This window comes from Micromys minutus (assembly GCF_963924665.1).
Source record: "Micromys minutus genome assembly, chromosome: 31".
Lineage (NCBI taxonomy): Eukaryota > Metazoa > Chordata > Mammalia > Rodentia > Muridae > Micromys > Micromys minutus.
This window is the reverse complement of record NC_137966.1, coordinates 28,121,191-28,139,401: the sequence shown is the minus strand read 5'-3', so window position 1 is coordinate 28,139,401 and position 18,211 is coordinate 28,121,191.

Here is an 18,211-nt window from a genome sequence, read left to right as displayed (position 1 = left end):
CTATACAACCTTAAACCCTAAACCTTAAAATATCCTAAATCATAAATCCTGAACAACCCTAAACACTAAATCATGAACAACCCCAAAAAACCCTAAACAACTCTAAACGCTAAAACCTAAAAAACCCTAAACATTAAACAATCTTAAACGCTAAACCCTATACCCTAAACCTAAACCACCCTAAAACTTAAACAATCCTAAACCCTAAACCTTAAACCATAAACCCTAAATTTTAAACCATAAATCTAAGAATAACCATAACCCTAACCCTAACCCTAAACCTAAACCTAACCCTAACCCCAACCCTAACCTTAACCCCATAACCCTAACCCTAACCTTAAGCCTAACATAACCCCATAACCCTAACTCTAACCCTAACTCTAACCCTAATGCTAACCCTAACCCTAACCCTAACCCTAACCCTAACTCTAACCCCTTAACCTTAATCCCTAAATCCTAAACCCTGAACAACCATAAATCCTAAACCCTGAACAACCCTAAATCATAAACCCTGAATAACCCTAAACACTAACCTCTAAACAACCCTAAACAACCCTAATCACTAAACCATAAACAACCCTAAACACTAAACACTAAACAACCCTATACCCTAATCCTTAAACACTAAACCCTAAATAACCCTAAATCCTAAACCATTAACACTATACCCTAAACAACACTAAACACTAAACCCAAAACAACCCTAAAACCTAAACCTTAAACACTAAACCTTAAACAACCCTAAACCCTAAACACTAAACCCTAAACAACCCTAAACTTTTAACCCTAAACACTATACCCTAAACAACCCTAAACCTTAAACAATCCTAAACTCTAAACCCTAAACCCTTAACCTAAACCACCCTAAATCTTAAACAATCCTAAACCCTAAACCTTAAACCCTAAACACTAAACCCTAAACCCTAAAACTAACAATAACCATAACCCTAAACCTAACCCCTAACCCTTACCCTAACCCTAACCCTAACCCTAATCCTAACCCTAAACCTAACCCTAACCCTAACCCTAACCCTAAACCTAACCCTGACCCTAATCCTAACACTAACCCTATTTCTAATTTTAACCCTAACACTAATCCTAAACTTAAACCTAACCCCCTAATAATAAACCTAACCCTAACACTAACCCTAACCCCTAACCCTAACCCTAACCCTAACCCTAACCTAACCCTAACCCTAACCCTAACCCTAACCCTAACACTAACCCCTAACCCTTACCCTAACCCTAACCCTAACCCTAACCCTAACCATTACCCTAACCCTAACCCTAACCCTAACCCTAACCCTAACCCTAACACTAACCGTAACCATAACACTAAACTCTAAACCCTAAACCTAATCCACCCTAAACCTTAAACAATCCTAAACCATAAATCTTAAACCCTAAACACTTAATCTAACAATAAACCTAAACCTGACCCTAAATCTAACCCTAACCCTAACCCTAACCCTAAACCTAACCCTGACCCTAACACGAACCCTAATCCTAACACTAACCATAACCCTAACCCTAACCCTAACCCTAACCTTAATCCTAACCCTAACCCTAAACCTAACCCTTACCCTAACCCTAACCCTAACCCTAACCTAACACTAACCCTAACCCTAACCCTAACCCTAACCCTAACACTAACCCCCTAACTTTTACACTAACCCTAACCCTAACATTAACCCTAACCTTAACCCTAACCCTAACCCTAACCCTAACTCTAACCCTAACTTTAACCCTAACCGTAACCATAATACTAAACTCTAAACCCTAAACCTAATCTACCCTAAACCTTAAATAATCCTAAACCCTAAACCTTAAACCCTAAACCCTAAATCTAACAATAAACCTAAACCTAACCCTAAATCTAACCCTAACCCTAACCCTAACCCTAAACCTAAACCGGACCCTAACCCTAACCCTAATAATAAAACTAATCATAACCCAAACACTAACCCTAACCCTAACCCTAAACCTAACCCTAAACCTCACACTATCCCTAATCCTAACACTAAACCCTAAACTTTAAATCTAACCCGAACCCTAACTCTACCCTTAACCCTAACCCTAACCATATCCCTAAACCTAACCTTGACCCTAATCCTAACACTAACCCTATTTCTAATTCTAACCCTAACACTAATCCTAAACTAAAACCTAAACCCCTAATAATAACCCTAACACAAAACCTAACCCTAACCCTAACCCTAACCCTAAAACTAACCCCTAACCCCTAACACTAACCCTAACACTAAGCCCTAACCCTAACCCTAACCCTAACCCTAACCTTAACCCTAACCCTAACCCTAACCCTAACCCTAACCCTAACCCTATCCCTAACCCTAACCCTTACCCTAACACTAACACTAACCTTAACCCTAACCCTAACCTTAACCCTCACCCTAACCCTCACCTTAACCCTAAACCTAACCCTAACACTAACCCTAACACCCTAAATCCTAAACCCTAAACCCCGAAAAACCCTAAACACTAATTCCAAAAGCACCCTAAACCCTAAACTATAAACACTAAACGCTAAAAAACCCTAAACTCTAAACCCTAAACACTAAACCCTAAACAAGCCTAAACCCTAAAACCATTAACACTATACCCTAAACAACCCTAAACCCTTAACCCTAAATATTATACCCTAAACCCTAAAACACTATACAACCTTAAACCCTAAACTTTAAAATATCCTAAATCATAAATCCTGAACAAGCCTAAACACTATATCATAAACAACCCTAAAAAACCCTAAACAACTCTAAACGCTAAAACCTAAACAACCCTAAACATTAAACAGTCTTAAACGCTAAACCCTATACCCTAAACCTAAACCACCCTAAAACTTAAACAATCCTAAACCCTAAACCTTAAACCATAAACCCTAAATTTTAAACCATAAATCTAAGAATAACCATAACCCTAACCCTAACCCTAAACCTAAACCTAACCCTAACCCCAACACTAACCTTAACCCCATAACCCTAACCCTAACCTTAAGCCTAACATAACCACATAACCCTAACTCTAACCCTAACTCTAACCCTAATGCTAACCCTAACCATAACCCTAACCCTAACCCTAACCCCTTAACCTTAATCCCTAAATCCTAAACCCTGAACAACCATAAATCCTAAACCCTGAACAACCATAAATCATAAACCCTGAATAACCCTAAACACTAACCTCTAAACAACCCTAAACAACCCTAATCACTAAACCATAAACAACCCTAAACACTAAACCCTAAACAACCCTATATCCTAAACCTTAAACACTAAACCCTAAATAACCCTAAACCCTAAACCATTAACACTATACCCTAAACAACACTAAACACTAAACCCAAAACAACCCTAAAACCTAAACCTTAAAAACTAAACCTTAAACAACCCTAAACCCTAAACACTAAACCCTAAACAACCCTAAACTTTTAACCCTAAACACTATACCCTAAACAACCCTAAACCTTAAACAATCCTAAACTCTATACCCTAAACCCTTAACCTAAACCACCCTAAATCTTAAACAATCCTAAACCCTAAACCTTAAACCCTAAACACTAAACCCTAAACCCTAAACCTAACAATAACCATAACCCTAACCCTAACCCCTAATCCTTACCCTAACCCTAACCCTAACCCTAATCCTAACCCTAACCCTAACCCTAAACCTAACCCTAACCCTAACCCTAACCCTAACCCTAAACCTAACCCTGACCCTAATCTTAACACTAACCCTATTTCTAATTCTAACCCTAACACTAATCCTAAACTTCAACCTAACCCCCTAATAATAAACCTAACCCTAACACTAACCCTAACCCCTAACCCTAACCCTAACCCTAACCCTAACCCTAACCTAACCCTAACCCTAACCCTAACCCTAACCCTAACCCTAACACTAACCCCTAACCCTTACCCTAACCCTAACCCTAACCCTAACCATTACCCTAACCCTAACCCTAAACCTAACCCTAACCCTAACACTAACCGTAACCATAACACTAAACTCTAAACCCTAAACCTAATCCACCCTAAACCTTAAACAATCCTAAACCATAAACCTTAAACCCTAAACACTAAATCTAAAAATAAACCTAAACCTGACCCTAAATCTAACCCTAAACCTAACCCTAACCCTAAACCTAACCCTGACCCTAACACTAACCCTAATCCTAACACTAACCATAACCCTAACCCTAACCCTAACCCTAACCTTAACCCTAACCCTAACCCTAACCCTTACCCTAACCCTAACCCTAACCCTAACCCTAACCCTAACCCTAACCCTAACCCTAACCCCTTAACCTTAATCCCTAAATCCTAAACCCTGAACAACCATAAATCCTAAACCCTGAACAACCCTAAATCATAAACCCTGAATAACCCTAAACACTAACCTCTAAACAACCCTAAACAACCCTAATCACTAAACCATAAACAACCCTAAACACTAAACCCTAAACAACCCTATACACTAAACCTTAAACACTAAACCCTAAATAACCCTAAACCCTAAACCATTAACACTATACTCTAAACAACACTAAACACTAAACCCAAAACAACCCTAAAACCTAAACCTTAAACACTAAACCTTAAACAACCCTAAACCCTAAACACTAAACCCTAAACAACCCTAAACTTTTAATCCGAAACACTATACCCTAAACAACCCTAAACCTTAAACAATCCTAAACTCTAAACCCTAAAACCCTTAACCTAAACCACCCTAAATCTTAAACAATCCTAAACCCTAAACCTTAAACCCTAAACACTAAACCCTAAACACTAAACCTAAAAATAACCATAACCCTAACCCTAACCCCTAACCCTTACCTAACCCTAACCCTAACCCTAATCCTAACCCTAACCCTAAGCCTAACCCTAACCCTAACCCTAACCCTAACCCTAACCCTAAACCTAATCCTAACCCTAACCTTAACCCTAATCCTAACCCTAACCCTAACCCTAACCCTAACCCTAACCGTAACCATAACACTAAACTCTAAACCCTAAACCTAATCCACCCTATAGCTTAAACAATCCTAAACCATAAACCTTAGACCCTAAATCCTAAATCTAACAATAAACCTAAACCTAACCATAAATCTAACCCTAACCCTAACCCTAACCCTAAATCCTCCCTGACCCTAACCCTAACCCTAACCCTAACCCTAACCCAAAACCTAATCCTGACCCTAATCCTAACACTAACCCTATTTCTAATTCTAACCCTAACACTAACCCTAAACTTAAACCTAACCCATAATAATAACCCTAACCCTAACACTAACCCTAACCCCTAACCTAAGCCTAACCCTAACACTAACCCTAACCTAACCCTAACCCTAAACTTAACCCTAACCCTAACACTAACCCCTAACCCTTACCCTAACCCTAACCCTAAGCCTAACCATTACCCTAACCCTAAACCTAACCCTAACCCTAACCCTAACACTAACCGTAACCATAACACTAAACTCTAAACCTTAACCTAATCCACCCTAAACCTTAAACAATCCTAAACCATAAACCTTAAACCCTAAACCCTAAATCTAACAATAAACCTAAACCTGACCCTAAATCTAACCCTAACCCTAACCCTAACCCTAAACCTAACCCTGACCCTAACCCTAACCCTAATCCTAACACTAACCATAACCCTAACCCTAAACCTAACGCTAACCTTAACCCTAACCCTAACCCTAACCCTAACCCTAACCCTAACCCCTTAACCTTAATCCCTAAATCCTAAACCCTGAACAACCATAAATCCTAAACCCTGAACAACCATAAATCATAAACCCTGAATAACCCTAAACACTAACCTCTAAACAACCCTAAACAACCCTAATCACTAAACCATAAACAACCCTAAACACTAAACCCTAAACAAACATATACCCTAAACCTTAAACACTAAACCCTAAATAACCCTAAACCCTAAACCATTAACACTATACCCTAAACAACACTAAACACTAAACCCAAAACAACCCTAAAACCTAAACCTTAAACACTAAACCTTAAACAACCCTAAACCCTAAACACTAAACCCTAAACAACCCTAAACTTTTAACCCTAAACACTATACCCTAAACAACCCTAAACCTTAAACAATCCTAAACTCTAAAACCTAAACTCTTAACCTAAACCACCCTAAATCTTAAACAATCCTAAACCCTAAACCTTAAACCCTAAACACTAAACCCTAAACCCTAAACCTAACAATAAACATAACCCTAACCCTAACCCCTAACCTTTACCCTAACCCTAACCCTAACCCTAATCCTAACCCTAACCCTAACACTAACCCTAACCCTAACCCTAACCCTAACCCTAAACCTAATCCTAACCCTAACCTTAACCCTAATACTAAACCTAACCCTAAACCTAACCCTAACCGTAACCATAACACTAGACTCTAAACCCTAAACCTAATCCACCCTAAACCTTAAACAATCCTAAACCATAAACCTTAGACCCTAAATCCTAAATCTAACAATAAACCTAAACCTAACCCTAAATCTAACCCTAACCCTAACCCTAACCCTAAACCCTCCCTGACCCTAACCCTAACCCTAACCCTAACCCTAAACCTAACCCTGACCCTAATCCTAACACTAACCCTGTTTCTAATTCTAACCCTAACACTAATCCTAAACTTAAACCTAACACCCTAATAATAACCCTAACCCTAACACTAAACCTAAACCCTGACCCTAACCCTAACCCTAACCCTAACCCTAACCTAACCCTAACCCTAACCCTAACCCTAACACTAACCCCTAACCCTTACCCTAACCCTAACCCTAACCCTAAGCATTACCCTAACCCTAAACCTAACCCTAACCCTAACCCTAACACTAACCGTAACCATAACACTAAACTCTAAACCATAAACCTAATCCACCCTAAACCTTAAACAATCCTAAACCATAAACCTTAAACCCTAAACCCTAAATCTAACAATAAACCTAAACCTGACCCTAAATCTAACCCTAATCCTAACCCTAACCCTAAACCTAACCCTGACCCTAACCCTAACCCTAATCCTAACACTAACCATAACCCTAACCCTAACCCTAACACTAACCTTAACCCTAACCCTAACCCTAACCCTAACCCTAACTCTAATCCTAACCGTAACCATAATACAATTCTCTAAACCCTAAACCTAATCCACCCTAAACCATAAACAATTCTAAACCATAAACTTTAAACCCTAAACCCTAAATCTAAAAATAAACCTAAACCTAACCCTTAATCTAACCCTAACCCTAACCCTAACCCTAAACCTAACCCTGACCCTAACCCTAACCCTAATCCTAACACTAACCATAACCCTAACCCTAAACCTAACGCTAACCTTAACCCTAACCCTAACCCTAACCCTAACCCTAACCCTAACCCCTTAACCTTAATCCCTAAATCCTAAACCCTGAACAACCATAAATCCTAAACCCTGAACAACCCTAAATCATAAACCCTGAATAACCCTAAACACTAACCTCTAAACAACCCTAAACAACCCTAATCACTAAACCATAAACAACCCTAAACACTAAACACTAAACAACCCTATACCCTAAACCTTAAACACTAAACCCTAAATAACCCTAAACCCTAAAACATTAACACTATACCCTAAACAACACTAAACACTAAACCCAAAACAACCCTAAAACCTAAACCTTAAACACTAAACCTTAAACAACCCTAAACCCTAAACACTAAACCCTAAACAACCCTAAACTTTTAACCCTAAACACTATACCCTAAACAACCCTAAACCTTAAACAATCCTAAACTCTAAACCCTAAACCCTTAACCTAAACCACCCTAAATCTTAAACAATCCTAAACCCTAAACCTTAAACCCTAAACACTAAACCCTAAACCCTAAACCTAACAATAACCATAACCCTAACCCTAACCCCTAACCCCTAACCCTTACCCTAACCCTAACCCTAACCCTAATCCTAACCCTAAACCTAACCCTAACCCTAACCCTAACCCTAAACCTAACCCTCACCCTAATCCTAACACTAACCCTATTTCTAATTTTAACCCTAACACTAATCCTAAACTTAAACCTAACCCCCTAATAATAAACCTAAACCTAACACTAACCCTAACCCCTAACCCTAACCCTAACCCTAACCCTATCCTAACCCTAACCCTAACCCTAACCCTAACCCTAACACTAACCCCTAACCCTTACCCTAACCCTAACCCTAACCCTAACCCTAACCATTACCCTAACCCTAACCCTAACCCTAACCCTAACCCTAACCCTAACACTAACCGTAACCATAACACTAAACTCTAAACCCTAAACCTAATCCACCCTAAACCTTAAACAATCCTAAACCATAAATCTTAAACCCTAAACACTAAATCTAACAATAAACCTAAACCTGACCCTAAATCTAACCCTAACCCTAACCCTAACCCTAAACCTAACCCTGACCCTAACACTAACCCTAATCCTAACACTAACCATAACCCTAACCCTAACCCTAACCCTAACCTTAATCCTAACCCTAACCCTAAACCTAACCCTTACCCTATCCCTAACCCTAACCCTAACCTAACCCTAACCCTAACCCAAACCCTAACCCTAACCCTAACACTAACCCCCTAACTTTTACCCTAACCCTAACCCTAACATTAACCCTAACCTTAACCCTAACCATAACCCTAACCCTAACCCTATCTCTAACCCTAACTTTAACCCTAACCGTAACCATAATACTAAACTCTAAACCCTAAACCTAATCTACCCTAAACCTTAAACAATCCTAAACCCTAAACCTTAAACCCTAAACCCTAAATCTAACAATAAACCTAAACCTAACCCTAAATCTAACCCTAACCCTAACCCTAACCCTAAACCTAAACCGGACCCTAACCCTAACCCTAATAATAACACTAATCATAACCCAAACACTAACCCTAACCCTAACCCTAAACCTAACCATAAACCTCACACTATCCCTAATCCTAACACTAAACCCTAAACTTTAAATCTAACCCTAACCCTAACTCTACCCTTAACCCTAACCCTAACCATATCCCTAAACCTAACCCTGACCCTAATCCTAACACTAACCCTATTTCTAATTCTAACCCTAACACTAATCCTAAACTAAAACCTAACCCCCTAAGAATAACCCTAACACAAAACCTAACCCTAACCCTAACCCTAACCCTAACCCTAACCCTAACCCTAACACTAACCCCTAACCCCTAACACTAACCCTAACACTAACCCCTAACCCTAACCCTAACCCTAACCCTAACCTTAACCCTAACCCTAACCCTAACCCTAACCCTATCCCTAACCCTAACCCTTACCCTAACACTAACACTAACCTTAACCCTAACCCTAACCTTAACCCTCACCCTAACCCTCACCTTAACACTAAACCTAACCCTAACACTAACCCTAACACCCTAAATCCTAAACCCTAAACCCCGAAAAACCCTAAACACTAATTCCAAAAGCACCCTAAACCCTAAACTATAAACACTAAACGCTAAAAAACCCTAAACTCTAAACCCTAAACACTAAACCCTAAACAAGCCTAAACCCTAAAACCATTAACACTATACCCTAAACAACCCTAAACCCTTAATCCTAAATATTATACCCTAAACCCTAAAACACTATACAACCTTAAACCCTAAACCTTAAAATATCCTAAATCATAAATCCTGAACAACCCTAAACACTAAATCATAAACAACCCTAAAAAACCCTAAACAACTCTAAACGCTAAAACCTAAAAAACCCTAAACATTAAACAATCTTAAACGCTAAACCCTATACCCTAAACCTAAACCACCCTAAAACTTAAACAATCCTAAACCCTAAACCTTAAACCATAAACCCTAAATTTTAAACCATAAATCTAAGAATAACCATAAGCCTAAGCCTAACCCTAAACCTAAACCTAACCCTAACCCCAACCCTAACCTTTACCCCATAACCCTAACCCTAACCTTAAGACTAACATAACCCCATAACCCTAACTCTAACACTAACTCTAACCCTAACCCTAACCCTAAACCTAACCCTAAACCTAACCCTAACCCTAACCCTAACACTAAACCTAACACTAAACCTAACCCTTACCCTAATCCTAACACTAACCCTATTTCTAATTTTAACCCTAACACTAATCCTAAACTTAAACCTAACCCCCTAATAATAAACCTAAACCTAACACTAACCCTAACCCCTAACCCTAACCCTAACCATTACCCTAACCCTAACCCTAACCCTAACCCTAACCCTAACCCTAACACTAACCGTAACCATAACACTAAACTCTAAACCCTAAACCTAATCCACCCTAAACCTTAAACAATCCTAAACCATAAATCTTAAACCCTAAACACTAAATCTAACAATAAACCTAAACCTGACCCTAAATCTAACCCTAACCCTAACCCTAACCCTAAACCTAACCCTGACCCTAACACTAACCCTAATCCTAACACTAACCATAACCCTAACCCTAACCCTAACCCTAACCTTAATCCTAACCCTAACCCTAAACCTAACCCTTACCCTAACCCTAACCCTAACCCTAACCTAACCCTAACCCTAACCCTAACCCTAACCCTAACCCTAACACTAACCCCCTAACTTTTACCCTAACCCTAACCCTAACATTAACCCTAACCTTAACCCTAACCCTAACCCTAACCCTAACCCTAACTCTAACCCTAACTTTAACCCTAACCGTAAAAATAATACTAAACTGTAAACCCTAAACCTAATCTACCCTAAACCTTAAACAATCCTAAACCCTAAACCTTAAACCCTAAACCCTAAATCTAACAATAAACCTAAACCTAACCCTAAATCTAACCCTAACCCTAACCCTAACCATAAACCTAAACCGGACCCTAACCCTAACCCTAATAATAACACTAATCATAACCCAAACACTAACCCTAACCCTAACCCTAAACCTAACCATAAACCTCACACTATCCCTAATCCTAACACTAAACCCTAAACTTTAAATCTAACCCTAACCCTAACTCTACCCTTAACCCTAACCCTAACCATATCCCTAAACCTAACCCTGACCCTAATCCTAACACTAACCCTATTTCTAATTCTAACCCTAACACTAATCCTAAACTAAAACCTAACCCCCTAATAATAACCCTAACACAAAACTTAACCCTAACCCTAACCCTAACCCTAAAACTAACCCCTAACCCCTAACACTAACCCTAACACTAACCCCTAACCCTAACCCTAACCCTAACCCTAACCTTAACCCTAACCTTAACCCTAACCCTAACCCTATCCCTAACCCTAACCCTTACCCTAACACTAACACTAACCTTAACCCTAACCCTAACCTTAACCCTCACCCTAACCCTCACCTTAACCCTAAACCTAACCCTAACACTAACCCTAACACCCTAAATCCTAAACCCTAAACCCTGAAAAACCCTAAACACTAATTCCAAAAGCACCCTAAACCCTAAACTATAAACACTAAACGCTAAAAAACCATAAACCCTAAATCCTAAACACTAAACCCTAAACAAGCCTAAACCCTAAAACCATTAACACTATACCCTAAACAACCCTAAACCCTTAACCCTAAATATTATACCCTAAACCCTAAAACACTATACAACCTTAAACCCTAAACCTTAAAATATCCTAAATCATAAATCCTGAACAAGCCTAAACACTAAATCATAAACAACCCTAAAAAACCCTAAACAGCTCTAAACGCTAAAACCTAAACAACCCTAAACATTAAACAATCTTAAACGCTAAACCCTATACCCTAAACCTAAACCACCCTAAAACTTAAACAATCCTAAACCCTAAACCTTAAACCATAAACCCTAAATATTAAACCATAAATCTAAGAATAACCATAACCCTAACCCTAACCCTAAACCTAAACCTAACCCTAACCCCAACCCTAACCTTAACCCCATAACCCTAACCCTAACCTTAAGCCTAACATAACCCCATAACCCTAACTCTAACCCTAACTCTAACCCTAATGCTAACCCTAACCCTAACCCTAACCCTAACCCTAACCCCTTAACCTTAATCCCTAAATCCTAAACCCTGAACAACCATGAATCCTAAACCCTGAACAACCCTAAATCATAAACCCTGAATAACCCTAAACACTAACCTCTAAACAACCCTAAACAACCCTAATCACTAAACCATAAACAACCCTAAACACTAAACCCTAAACAACCCTATACCCTAAACCTTAAACACTAAACCCTAAATAACCCTAAACCCTAAAACATTAACACTATACCCTAAACAACACTAAACACTAAACCCAAAACAACCCTAAAACCTAAACCTTAAACACTAAACCTTAAACAACCCTAAACCCTAAACACTAAACCCTAAACAACCCTAAACTTTTAATCCTAAACACTATACCCTAAACAACCCTAAACCTTAAACAATCCTAAACTCTAAAGCCTAAACCCTTAACCTAAACCACCCTAAATCTTAAACAATCCTAAACCCTAAACCTTAAACCCTAAACACTAAACCCTAACCCTAAACCTAATCCTAAACCTAACCCTAACCCTAACCCTAACCCTAATCCTAACCCTAACCCTAACCCTAACACTAACCCTAACCCTAAACCTAACCCTGACCCTAATCCTAACACTAACCCTATTTCTAATTCTAACCCTAACACTAATCCTAAACTTAAACCTAACCCCCTAAAAATAAACCTAACCCTAACACTAACCCTAACCCCTAACCCTAACCCTAACCCTAACCCTAACCTAACCCTAACCCTAACCCTAACCCTAACCCTAACACTAACACTAACCCCTAACACTTACCCTAACCCTAACCCTAACCATTACCCTAACCCTAACCCTAACCCTAACCCTAAGCCTAACATTAACCGTAACCATAACACTAAACTCTAAACCCTAAACCTAATCCACCCTAAACCTTAAACAATCCTAAACCATAAATCTTAAACCCTAAACACTAAATCTAACAATAAACCTGAACCTGACCCTAAATCTAACCCTAACCCTAACCCTAACCCTAAAACTAACCAGAACCTAACACTAACCCTAATCCTAACAATAACCATAACCCTAACCCTAACCCTAACCCTAACCTTAACCCTAACCCTAACCCTAAACCTAACCCTTACCCTAACCCTAACCCTAACCCTAACCTAACCCTAACCCTAACCCTAACCCTAACCCTAACCCTAACCCTAACCCTAACACTAACCCCCTAACTTTTACCCTAACCCTAACCCTAACATTAACCCTAACCTTAACCCTAACCCTAACCCTAACCCTAACCCTAACCCTAACTCTAACCCTAACCCTAACCCTAACCGTAACCATAATACTAAACTCTAAACCCTAAACCTAATCTACCCTAAACCTTAAACAATCCTAAACCTTAAACCTTAAACCCTAAACCCTAAATCTAAAAATAAACCTAAACCTAACCCTAAATCTAACCCTAACCCTAACCCTAACCCTAAACCTAAACCTGACCCTAACCCTAACCCTAATAATAACACTAATCATAACCCAAACACTAACCCTAACCCTAACCCTAAACCTAACCCTAAACCTCACACTATCCCTAATCCTAACACTAAACCCTAAACTTTAAATCTAACCCTAACCCTAACTCTACCCTTAACCCTAACCCTAACCATATCCCTAAACCTAACCCTGACCCTAATCCTAACACTAACCCTATTTCTAATTCTAACCCTAACACTAATCCTAAACTAAAACCTAACCCCCTAATAATAACCCTAACACAAAAGCTAACCCTAACCCTAACCCTTTCCCTAACCCTAACACTAACCCCTAACCCCTAACACTAACCCTAACACTAACCCCTAACCCTAACCCTAACCCTAACCCTAACCTTAACCCTAACCCTAACCCTAACCCTAACCCTATCCCTAACCCTAACCCTTACCCTAACACTAACACTAACCTTAACCCTAACCCTAACCTTAACCCTCACCCTAACCCTCACCTTAACACTAAACCTAACCCTAACACTAACCCTAACACCCTAAATCCTAAACCCTAAACCCCGAAAAACCCTAAACACTAATTCCAAAAGCACCCTAAACCCTAAACTATAAACACTAAACGCTAAAAAACCCTAAACTCTAAACCCTAAACACTAAACCCTAAACAAGCCTAAACACTAAAACCATTAACACTATACCCTAAAGAACCCTAAACCCTTAACCCTAAATATTATACCCTAAACCCTAAAACACTATACAACCTTAAACCCTAAACCTTAAAATATCCTAAATCATAAATCCTGAACAACCCTAAACACTAAATCATGAACAACCCCAAAAAACCCTAAACAACTCTAAACGCTAAAACCTAAAAAACCCTAAACATTAAACAATCTTAAACGCTAAACCCTATACCCTAAACCTAAACCACCCTAAAACTTAAACAATCCTAAACCCTAAACCTTAAACCATAAACCCTAAATTTTAAACCATAAATCTAAGAATAACCATAACCCTAACCCTAACCCTAAACCTAAACCTAACCCTAACCCCAACCCTAACCTTAACCCCATAACCCTAACCCTAACCTTAAGCCTAACATAACCCCATAACCCTAACTCTAACCCTAACTCTAACCCTAATGCTAACCCTAACCCTAACCCTAACCCTAACCCTAACTCTAACCCCTTAACCTTAATCCCTAAATCCTAAACCCTGAACAACCATAAATCCTAAACCCTGAACAACCCTAAATCATAAACCCTGAATAACCCTAAACACTAACCTCTAAACAACCCTAAACAACCCTAATCACTAAACCATAAACAACCCTAAACACTAAACACTAAACAACCCTATACCCTAATCCTTAAACACTAAACCCTAAATAACCCTAAATCCTAAACCATTAACACTATACCCTAAACAACACTAAACACTAAACCCAAAACAACCCTAAAACCTAAACCTTAAACACTAAACCTTAAACAACCCTAAACCCTAAACACTAAACCCTAAACAACCCTAAACTTTTAACCCTAAACACTATACCCTAAACAACCCTAAACCTTAAACAATCCTAAACTCTAAACCCTAAACCCTTAACCTAAACCACCCTAAATCTTAAACAATCCTAAACCCTAAACCTTAAACCCTAAACACTAAACCCTAAACCCTAAAACTAACAATAACCATAACCCTAAACCTAACCCCTAACCCTTACCCTAACCCTAACCCTAACCCTAATCCTAACCCTAAACCTAACCCTAACCCTAACCCTAACCCTAAACCTAACCCTGACCCTAATCCTAACACTAACCCTATTTCTAATTTTAACCCTAACACTAATCCTAAACTTAAACCTAACCCCCTAATAATAAACCTAACCCTAACACTAACCCTAACCCCTAACCCTAACCCTAACCCTAACCCTAACCTAACCCTAACCCTAACCCTAACCCTAACCCTAACACTAACCCCTAACCCTTACCCTAACCCTAACCCTAACCCTAACCCTAACCATTACCCTAACCCTAACCCTAACCCTAACCCTAACCCTAACCCTAACACTAACCGTAACCATAACACTAAACTCTAAACCCTAAACCTAATCCACCCTAAACCTTAAACAATCCTAAACCATAAATCTTAAACCCTAAACACTTAATCTAACAATAAACCTAAACCTGACCCTAAATCTAACCCTAACCCTAACCCTAACCCTAAACCTAACCCTGACCCTAACACGAACCCTAATCCTAACACTAACCATAACCCTAACCCTAACCCTAACCCTAACCTTAATCCTAACCCTAACCCTAAACCTAACCCTTACCCTAACCCTAACCCTAACCCTAACCTAACACTAACCCTAACCCTAACCCTAACCCTAACCCTAACACTAACCCCCTAACTTTTACACTAACCCTAACCCTAACATTAACCCTAACCTTAACCCTAACCCTAACCCTAACCCTAACTCTAACCCTAACTTTAACCCTAACCGTAACCATAATACTAAACTCTAAACCCTAAACCTAATCTACCCTAAACCTTAAATAATCCTAAACCCTAAACCTTAAACCCTAAACCCTAAATCTAACAATAAACCTAAACCTAACCCTAAATCTAACCCTAACCCTAACCCTAACCCTAAACCTAAACCGGACCCTAACCCTAACCCTAATAATAAAACTAATCATAACCCAAACACTAACCCTAACCCTAACCCTAAACCTAACCCTAAACCTCACACTATCCCTAATCCTAACACTAAACCCTAAACTTTAAATCTAACCCGAACCCTAACTCTACCCTTAACCCTAACCCTAACCATATCCCTAAACCTAACCTTGACCCTAATCCTAACACTAACCCTATTTCTAATTCTAACCCTAACACTAATCCTAAACTAAAACCTAAACCCCTAATAATAACCCTAACACAAAACCTAACCCTAACCCTAACCCTAACCCTAAAACTAACCCCTAACCCCTAACACTAACCCTAACACTAAGCCCTAACCCTAACCCTAACCCTAACCCTAACCTTAACCCTAACCCTAACCCTAACCCTAACCCTAACCCTAACCCTATCCCTAACCCTAACCCTTACCCTAACACTAACACTAACCTTAACCCTAACCCTAACCTTAACCCTCACCCTAACCCTCACCTTAACCCTAAACCTAACCCTAACACTAACCCTAACACCCTAAATCCTAAACCCTAAACCCCGAAAAACCCTAAACACTAATTCCAAAAGCACCCTAAACCCTAAACTATAAACACTAAACGCTAAAAAACCCTAAACTCTAAACCCTAAACACTAAACCCTAAACAAGCCTAAACCCTAAAACCATTAACACTATACCCTAAACAACCCTAAACCCTTAACCCTAAATATTATACCCTAAACCCTAAAACACTATACAACCTTAAACCCTAAACTTTAAAATATCCTAAATCATAAATCCTGAACAAGCCTAAACACTATATCATAAACAACCCTAAAAAACCCTAAACAACTCTAAACGCTAAAACCTAAACAACCCTAAACATTAAACAGTCTTAAACGCTAAACCCTATACCCTAAACCTAAACCACCCTAAAACTTAAACAATCCTAAACCCTAAACCTTAAACCATAAACCCTAAATTTTAAACCATAAATCTAAGAATAACCATAACCCTAACCCTAACCCTAAACCTAAACCTAACCCTAACCCCAACACTAACCTTAACCCCATAACCCTAACCCTAACCTTAAGCCTAACATAACCACATAACCCTAACTCTAACCCTAACTCTAACCCTAATGCTAACCCTAACCATAACCCTAACCCTAACCCTAACCCCTTAACCTTAATCCCTAAATCCTAAACCCTGAACAACCATAAATCCTAAACCCTGAACAACCATAAATCATAAACCCTGAATAACCCTAAACACTAACCTCTAAACAACCCTAAACAACCCTAATCACTAAACCATAAACAACCCTAAACACTAAACCCTAAACAACCCTATATCCTAAACCTTAAACACTAAACCCTAAATAACCCTAAACCCTAAACCATTAACACTATACCCTAAACAACACTAAACACTAAACCCAAAACAACCCTAAAACCTAAACCTTAAAAACTAAACCTTAAACAACCCTAAACCCTAAACACTAAACCCTAAACAACCCTAAACTTTTAACCCTAAACACTATACCCTAAACAACCCTAAACCTTAAACAATCCTAAACTCTATACCCTAAACCCTTAACCTAAACCACCCTAAATCTTAAACAATCCTAAACCCTAAACCTTAAACCCTAAACACTAAACCCTAAACCCTAAACCTAACAATAACCATAACCCTAACCCTAACCCCTAATCCTTACCCTAACCCTAACCCTAACCCTAATCCTAACCCTAACCCTAACCCTAAACCTAACCCTAACCCTAACCCTAACCCTAACCCTAAACCTAACCCTGACCCTAATCTTAACACTAACCCTATTTCTAATTCTAACCCTAACACTAATCCTAAACTTCAACCTAACCCCCTAATAATAAACCTAACCCTAACACTAACCCTAACCCCTAACCCTAACCCTAACCCTAACCCTAACCCTAACCTAAC